The sequence below is a fragment of the Nyctereutes procyonoides genome, unplaced genomic scaffold (genome assembly GCF_905146905.1).
Source record: "Nyctereutes procyonoides isolate TBG_1078 unplaced genomic scaffold, NYPRO_anot_genome, whole genome shotgun sequence".
In the NCBI taxonomy this organism is placed as follows: Eukaryota; Metazoa; Chordata; class Mammalia; order Carnivora; family Canidae; genus Nyctereutes; species Nyctereutes procyonoides.
In genome coordinates this window covers 32985249-32994033 of record NW_026575044.1, presented here as the reverse complement: position 1 = coordinate 32994033, position 8785 = coordinate 32985249, and the positions used below count along the sequence as shown (strand labels likewise).

Sequence of the window (8785 nt, the reverse complement as noted above, 5' to 3'; positions counted from 1 at the left end):
AATAGAAGTAGATTGCCTATATATTTTTAAAGATACAAAATATGACAGTCACCACTTATATGATTACTAGTAGCACATTCAAATACATATATTTTTCACTAGACAAATAGAATGTCTACTTCTTAAATGTCTTCTCTTTAGAGACCACATATACTTAAATTATTCTTCTTGAGGAATCAAAATTTTAATTTGAAATATCCTTTTGTGTTTTTTTTCATTCCAATAAGTTGCAGACAGCCTTTGAATAATCTTAGATTCTAAACTACATCCAATATCTTGTAAATACTTAAACATAAAATGATGCCTTAGCAGTATTTTTAGTTAGTAGGTATATGGAATGCTGATTGCCAATGAGAGATGTCAGAATTTGTGAGTAACTTTGGTGTTTTTCTGCTCAGTTTCAACTCTTATTATAGTGGTAGGATGCCCCTATATAGAAGTAAGAATTTGAAATGCTAGAGATTAAATGATCTAAATTTGAACATAAATAAGTCATTCTAAGGTTTTGACAAGTCTTTTTTGGAAAACTTATTTAAGCCACTATAAACTATTCTAAACAGATACACTCTTTAGTGATTCATTACTCCTCCAGGAAAAAAAAAAATCTAATGAGAGGCTATAAGTAAAAGAATAATTTTCAATAATCTATTGTTTAAAGGGGCAATTAGAATAACTATATAGGATTTTTTTCCACCTCTGGCAGATATATAGTTGTTCATAATTCATTGTTTGTTTTTGGCTTCTGTGTTACTTTGAAGAATGTTTTAGTATTTTATCCTTTAATCTGATAAAGGTTATCTACATAAAAACAGAGCAAACAAAATATTTTATGATGAAATGTTGAATGTATTTCCTTTAAAATAGAAACAAGAAACAGGTTACTGTTATCACAACATTTTTCAATTTTTGGTTTTCATTGCAGAGAAGCAAAGAAAAAAACTGTATGCAGACTGGAAACAAAAAACCAACAACTCAAGACCTGTCAATATTTGCAGAGCATATCATTGTGAATAAATATAACATGGGAATATAAAGATAAATTATTAGGACTTAGAGCAGACTTTAGTCAAATTTTTGAATGCAGTTTTAATAATTACAAATCAAAAGCATTATATACAGAATTACATGAAGTTAAAAAAATAATGAAAAAAATTAAACCTCATTTCAAATGACAAAAAGAAAATACAAACTATCTTGGAATTTATTGTATAAAAGCCAGATAAAAGTCTATTGTATAAGATTGTACAAAATTCTTTTCAAGTAAACAATCTAGTTGAAAATTCTTTTAAAAAATTAAATAAATTAGGACTATACCTGGTTCATAGCTTGAAATTTTCAATAATTAAAAAATACAAATTATGTCAAAATTGATGCATAGATGCAATGCAATTCTTTTTTATTTTAAGATTTTATTTATTTATTCATGAGACACACACACACACACAGAGAGAGAGAGGCAGAGACACAGGTAGAGGGAGAAGCAGGCTCCATGCAGAGAGCCGGATGTGGGACTTGATCTGGGGACTACAGGATCATGCCCTGAGCGGAACGCAGGTACCAAACTCCTGAGCCACACAGAGATCCCCAATGAGACGCAATTCAAAAAAAAAAAAAAAAAAAAAGAATCTGATATGTGTGCATTTCAATTGATTGTTTTAACCTTTAACCTAAAGTTTATATGAAGTGGAAACAACCTAGAGTTACATAATTTTTTAAAAGACTTTATTTACTTATTCATTAATGACACACAGAGAGAGGCAGAGACACAGGCAGGGGAAGAAGAAGGCTCCCCATAGGGAACCCGATGCAGGACTTGATCCGGACTGGGACTACACCTTGAGCCAAAGGCAGACACTCAACCGCTGAGCCACCCAGGCTTTCCTATCTAAGATAATTTTAAAGAACACAGTAGGGAGACTTACCCTACCAAGTACCGAGAATTATGATAAAGTTATCATAATCAAAAGAGTGGGGTAGTGGTGCAAAGATATCCAAACAAATAAAGCAGAAAACAGACATCAAGAAACTCGTGCAAACACACACACACACAGCGTCATGTAAGACGATCACATGGGGACAAATTACTTTTTGTCATGTTCTGGAATAAATGATTATATCAATGTAAAAAAAAGAGAGAGAGAGATTAGGGGGATCTCTGGGTGGCTCAGAGGTTTAGCGCCTGCCTTCGGCCTAGGGCATGATCCTGGAGACCCTGGATTGAGTCCCACATCGGGCTCCCTGCTTGGAGCCTGCTTCTCCCTCTGCCTGTGTCTCTGCCTCATTCTCTGTGTCTCTCATGAATAAATAAATAAAACTAAAAAAAACAAAATGTACTCTTAAAAAAAAGGAAGATTAAATTTCTTTATACCATAAATTAATATAAATTACAGGTAGATTGGATATGAAGGGACAACCTATATAATTTTAGGAAGACAATATAGAATATATTCACAATCTTTAAAAAGAAGTGGATGTTTTAATTAGGCAACAAAACAAAACAAAAATTCATGAAGAAGAGAATTGCTGAATTCAACTTAAAAGAACTTAAAAAAAAAGATTTATTTATTTGAGAGATTGAGAGAGAGAGCACAAGCAGGAAAGGCAAAAAGAGGAGAGAGAATTTCAAGCAGCCTTGGCACTGAGTGCAGGCTGGCTATGGGGCTGATGTCAGGATCCTGAGAACCTGAGCTGAGATGAAACCAAGTCAAATGCTTAACCGACTGCACCACCCAGGTGCCCCCAGCTGAAAAGAATTAAAAAAAAAAAAAAAAGAATTTCTGTCTATCAAAACATACAGCAAAAACAGTGCACAGTCATGTAACATTTGTGACACATACAAAACATTTTCAGGATATATAAACAACTTCAGTGAATCTGTATGAGAAAAAGCCAAAAATTCAATAGTGGTATTGGCAAGAGTTTTGTCCAGGTACTTCATAAAAGAGAATGTCTCGTTGGGCCACAAGCATATGAAGAATTAATCAAGGAAATGAAAATATAATTATTTTCTTATGCATACTTTCTTCATTAAAAAGAATATGAGTGGCACACTTTCTTAGTCAATGAAAAATTTGAAATTGTCCCATTTCTTGTAGGACTGAATTTTGTAGATAATCATCTTCAAGTATTTTCTCTTTATAAATAACCCATTTTTTAAATTTAATTTTTTAATGTGGACAGTAATTTTTTCACCCTTATAATTTAGAAATGTTAAAAAAAAAAAACTGTGACTTATTTTCCAGGTACTTAGTGAGATGTTTTTACATACATAAATTTGACTATCTCATACTTGGAAATTGTTTAAAATATATTTTTCTTTATTTCCCTATTCACTCCATGTGGACTTTGTATATTAAGATTTCCTACAAGAGCTCTCCCCATTTCTTTTATTTAATTCCTAACTTCTATCTCTTTGACTTTTATTATTATTCTTTTAAGTTCAGAGAATTTCCTGGAATTCTCTTTTAATGTAATAATTTTCTATTCTGGTTTATTCAATCTATTATTCCCCTGCTTTAAAAACCACAACAACCTTGCAGTTATGATTTGCACTTCCAAGAACTCCTTCATTTTGTTATTAGTCCATTTTCACAAGAACTAATTCTAGATTACCAATGTGACATGCTTTCTACTTTTTCCAAAAAGAGAGAATTATCTTCTTTTTCTTGTAATGGCTGTTTTTATAAAGCATTTTATTCTCAGTTTTATCCTATTCTTTCCCATGCTGAGTGTTTTTATATTTTTAATTTTTTCCCCTTTTCTTCCTTGCACTTATATGAGAAGGTCTGTACATACTAGCTCTGGGAGAGAGTTGGGTCTTTATCCAATATTGTTATTACTGATCAATCCCTTTAGTTTCAGCACAAGTCTAAGTATTTAGACACATTATAAAATTTCTTTTTTTTATGTTACCATTAGATTTTCTGGGGAGTGTTTGGCTTTGGGCAGACAGAAATAGTTTTGGAGCAGAGTTTTTCCTCTTTAGAAACAATCTCTTCTTATGAATGCACTGGCAGTCCAAAGACATGAAAAGCAGAGTCTCCTTCTCTAACTGGTCACCTAGTCTATGTGAATTTCTATGTTTTCCCCATTCCACCCAAAAAACTTTGAATTTATTCCCTGATCTGTACAGATTAAGGATGACTTGTAGGCTCAAACAGGGTCACGATTTATTCTTATGTCCTTTCCTCCAGTCTTTCTGTTAATCTCCACTTTAATAAGTAAAATTTGTAGTTGTAATTTTATTTGTGTGGTAATTTAATTTTTGACTTTCAGATACCTAATGATTAATAGGATTACATTGTAGTCTTTTACAAAATTATAGACAATCCCATTGTCTATAGAAGGAGAGAGAGTGTAGCAGGTGCGGAGGGGTAGAGGGAGGAGAGAGAGGGAAAAAATCTTAAGCAGACTCCACTCCCAGGGTGAACCCCACATGATGCTCAATCTCCCAACCCTGAGCCAAAATCAAGAGTCTGACGCTTAACTGACTGAGCCACACAGGCACCCTTATTTATTTATTCTTAATGATTTTGGACCCAGTGTTATTCTTTGTATGAAATTAATATTAACATCACAATATTACTTACAATTTTTTTGTTAATGTTAATGTGAGGCACTATATTCTCGATGGTTATCATTTATATAAGGCTTATTCTTTGTTCCTCACCTTTATTGATATATAATTTACATATAACACTATGTGAGTATAAGATGCACAATATGTTGAGTTGATACACATATATTTCAAAATGAAGAGCACTGCAGCATTAACTAATACCTCTATTACCTATATAAATACCATTTCTTTTTTGAGATGAGAATATTTAAGATCTACTCCTAGCCACTTTCAGTTATATAATACAGTGCTGTTAACTATATATATACCATGATGTACATTTAATCCTCAGAACTTATTTATCTTACTACTGAAACTTTGTGCCTTTGACCAACATAGCCCCATTTTCCCCATTTCCCAATTTCTGGTAACTATCATTCTGTTTTCTCTTTCTTAGTTTGGCTTTTTTAGATTCCACATATAAGTAATATCATATGGTATTTGTCTTTTTAATTTTACTTAGCGTAATGCTCTCAAGGTCTATCCATATTGCTGTAAATGGCCCAGAAGTGGGGTTGTTGAGTCAATTATATGGTACCTTTATTTTTAATTTTTTTAGGAACCTCCATACTGTTTTCCATACGGGTTGTTGCAATTTACATGCACACTGACAGTGCACAATGGTTCCTTTTTTTCCATATCCTAATACTTGTTATCTTTTGTTTTCTTAATGATAGGCATTCTAATGGATATGAGGTGTTATCTCATTGTGATTTTCATTTGCACTTTCTTGATGATTAGTGATTTTGAGCACCTTTTCCTGTACTTGTCACCAATCAGATGTCTTGTTTTGGAAAAATTTGTATTTAGGTCTTCTGCCATGTTTTAATCAAATTATTTGTATTTTTGCTATTGCATTGTATGAATTACTTATATATTTAGGATATTAAAATGCCTTATGAGATATGTGATTTGTAAATATTTTCTCTCATTCCACAGGTTGCCTCTTCTTTTTGTTCTTTTTCTTGATTGTGCTTTTTATTATGCAAAAACATTTTTTTTCAGAGAAAGAAAGCAGAGTGGGGGCAGGTAGAGGGAGACAATATCCCAAGTAGACTACACCTGAGCACAGAGCCTGATGTGGGGCTCAATCTCATGACCCATGAGATCATGACCTGAGCCAAAAACCAAGAGTTGGATGTTCAAGTGACTTAGCCATTGGGGCATCCTATGCAGGCACTTTTTTGTATGATGTAGTCCCACTTATTAATTTTTGCTTTTGTTGCTTGTGCTTTTAATATCATATCCAAAAGATTGTTGCCAAGATCAATGTCAAGGAAGTTTGTTTTTTTTTTTTTTTTTTTTTTTTTAGGATTTTACAGTTTCAGATCTTATGCTTAAGTCTTTAATCCACTTCAAGTTATTTTTTGTTGGTCAGGTAAGAATGGGGTTCAACTTCATTCCTCTGCTTGTGATTATCTAGTTTTCCCAACACAATTTACTGGAAACTATCCTTTTCCCACTGAGTATTTTTGGTTGACTGTATATACAAGGGTTTGTCTCTGAACTCTCGGTTCTGTTTCTTTGATATACGTGTCTATTTTAGTGTCAGTATTATACTCTTTTCATTACTATAGCTTTGTAGTATAGTTTGAAATCAGGAAGTGTAATGCCTCCAGTTTTGTTCTTCTTTCTTAGGATTGCTTTGGCTATTTGAGGTTCCACACAAATTATACGATTCTTTTTTCTCTAACTGTGGAAAAATGCCATTATTCTCTCAGCTTCTGCTTATTTGGGAGATTTTTAATCTCTCTTTCATTTCTGAAGGACAACTTTGCTGGGTAAAATATTCTTGGTCAGCTATTTCTTTTCTCTTTCAGCACTTTGAATGTATCACTCTACTCTCCTGGCCTGTAAGATTTCTGCTGAGAAATCTACTAATAGCCTTATAGATATTCTTTTGTAAATTACAATCTTTATTGTACTCTTGATTGCTCTTAAGAATCTCTTTGTCTTTGATTTTTGATGTTTATTGTAACATGTCTTGGAGAGAATTTCCTTAATTGATTTTTTTTGTTACCTATAAGCCTAATGAATATGGATATCCATATCTTTCCCTATATTTGAGTAGTTCTGAGCCATCATTTCTTTTAAAAAGTTTTCTGTTAAAAAAAAAAAGTTTTCTGTTCCCAACTCCTTTTCTTCTCCTCTGGAACTCTAATAATTCAAACCACAAATTGGTCCTTTGATGATATTCCATAGATTATCATCAAAGAAAAGAAGGTGCCCACAAAACGCTTTTATAAAAAAAATTAACATTTTAAAAATATAACTTGCACAACTACAAATAATAACAATTTGTTGTAAAATTTATAAAATGTATGGAAATAAAATGCATGACAAAAGTAGCACAAAACCCCATCAGGTAGTAAAAGAAATATGCTGTTGAAAGGTTATTAAGCTACATGTAATACTATATATTTAAAGGCAGACTGTGGCAGTTAGAGATATATATCATACACTATAAATAACACAACAAAGAGCTGTAGTTTAAAAGTCAACAGAGATGTTAAGATAGTATCATTAAATACAAAGCTCAAGTTATCCAAAGAAGGAAGAAGGGCAAAAAAGGGAACAAATAAGAAATACAACAACAGAAATCAAATAGCAAGATGATAAGCTTACAGCCATCTATAATAATCACACTATATTTAAATTGTATAGATACACTAATTAAAAACAGATTGTCAGACTGTGTAAAAAGACAAGCCCTAAACATATGCTATCTAAAAGAAATTCACTTTAAAGATAGAAGGAAGTTAAAATAAAAAGATGGGAAAATACACACGATGCAAATAAATATAAAAATAAATCTGAATTAGGAATATTAATATCAGACAAAGTAAATTTCAGAACAAAGAATTTTATCTGGGATCAATAGGGTCACTTCATAATGATATAACAATTAATTTAGCAAGAGGAAATGAAACTCTAAATGTTGTTACTAACACTAATAATGGAGCTTTAGATATATAAAGTAAAACTTGTTGGAACTCTAAAGATAAATAGAAAACATGAATTTATAAATAAAATTAATTTAAAATATGATAAAATAAGACAGCTGAAGTCAGCGATTTTAATTTTCCTAGCTCAATAATTAATAAAATAATAGTCAGAAAATCACAATGGATGTAGAATTCTCACCCATCTTTATCAGCCAATTTGGCCTAATTGACATTTAGAGAATACTTCACTTAACCACAACAGGATAAACATTCTGCTGTGTATAAATGACTATAAAAACTAGAAATTAAAGGAGACTTCCTCAACCTCATAAAGGGCAGTTATGAAAAATATACAATTAACATCAACTTAATAGTAAAATTAAAGACTGAATATAATTCCTGTAAGTTCGGGAACTATGCAAGGATGTCTACTGTCAGCACTTGCATTCAACATTGTAATTGGAATTCTAACCAATGCAATAAGGCAAGAAAAGGAAATGGAAAGAATACAGATCGAAAAGGATAAAGTAAAACTGCCTTTTTCATGATGTGATCATCTATGTAGAAATTCTGATGGAATCTATAAAAAATATACAAGAATGAATAATTCAACTTAGCAATATTACAAAATATAAGATCATATACGTATGTGAATCATATTTGTATATATTAGCAATTAATAATCAGAAGTCTAAATAAAAAGTAAAAAATAACGCTCATGTTGGCAATACACAGATTAACATTAGAACAATAAAGAGATGATTGGCATGGACCCTGAATAGAGATGACTTGCAAATACATGAAGCATTTTTATTTGTAATGACAAATATTCTATGATTCCATGTATGTGAGATACCTAGAGGAATTAGATTCATGTAGATAAAAGGGAGAATGGTGGTTGCTACAGGCAGGAAGAAGGGAAGAGTTATGTGTAAAGGATATAGAATTTTAGTTTGGGATGATGAAAAACATTCTGTAGTTAGATAATGGTGATGGTTGCACCACAATTTGAATGCACTTAATGCTGCTGAACTATATATTTAAAAAGATACTTAAAATGGTAAATTTTATGTTATGCATATTTTACCACAATTAAAAAACACATACAAAAAATAAATAAATAATACCCATGTACACTAGCATTAAGAAATATGAATATTCAGGGATAAATAACAGAAGCAACTTTGAAAAGGGAAACTTACCATCAATTTCAAGACTCAAT

At 31.6% G+C, this 8785-nt stretch overlaps 1 pseudogene; it reads left to right on the top strand.

Moving 5' to 3' along the window:
• Positions 1 to 8281: 8281 nt before the first annotated feature.
• On the top strand, positions 8282 to 8382 carry LOC129509195 (U6 spliceosomal RNA; annotated as a pseudogene).
• The last annotated feature ends 403 nt before the right edge of the window (positions 8383 to 8785 follow it).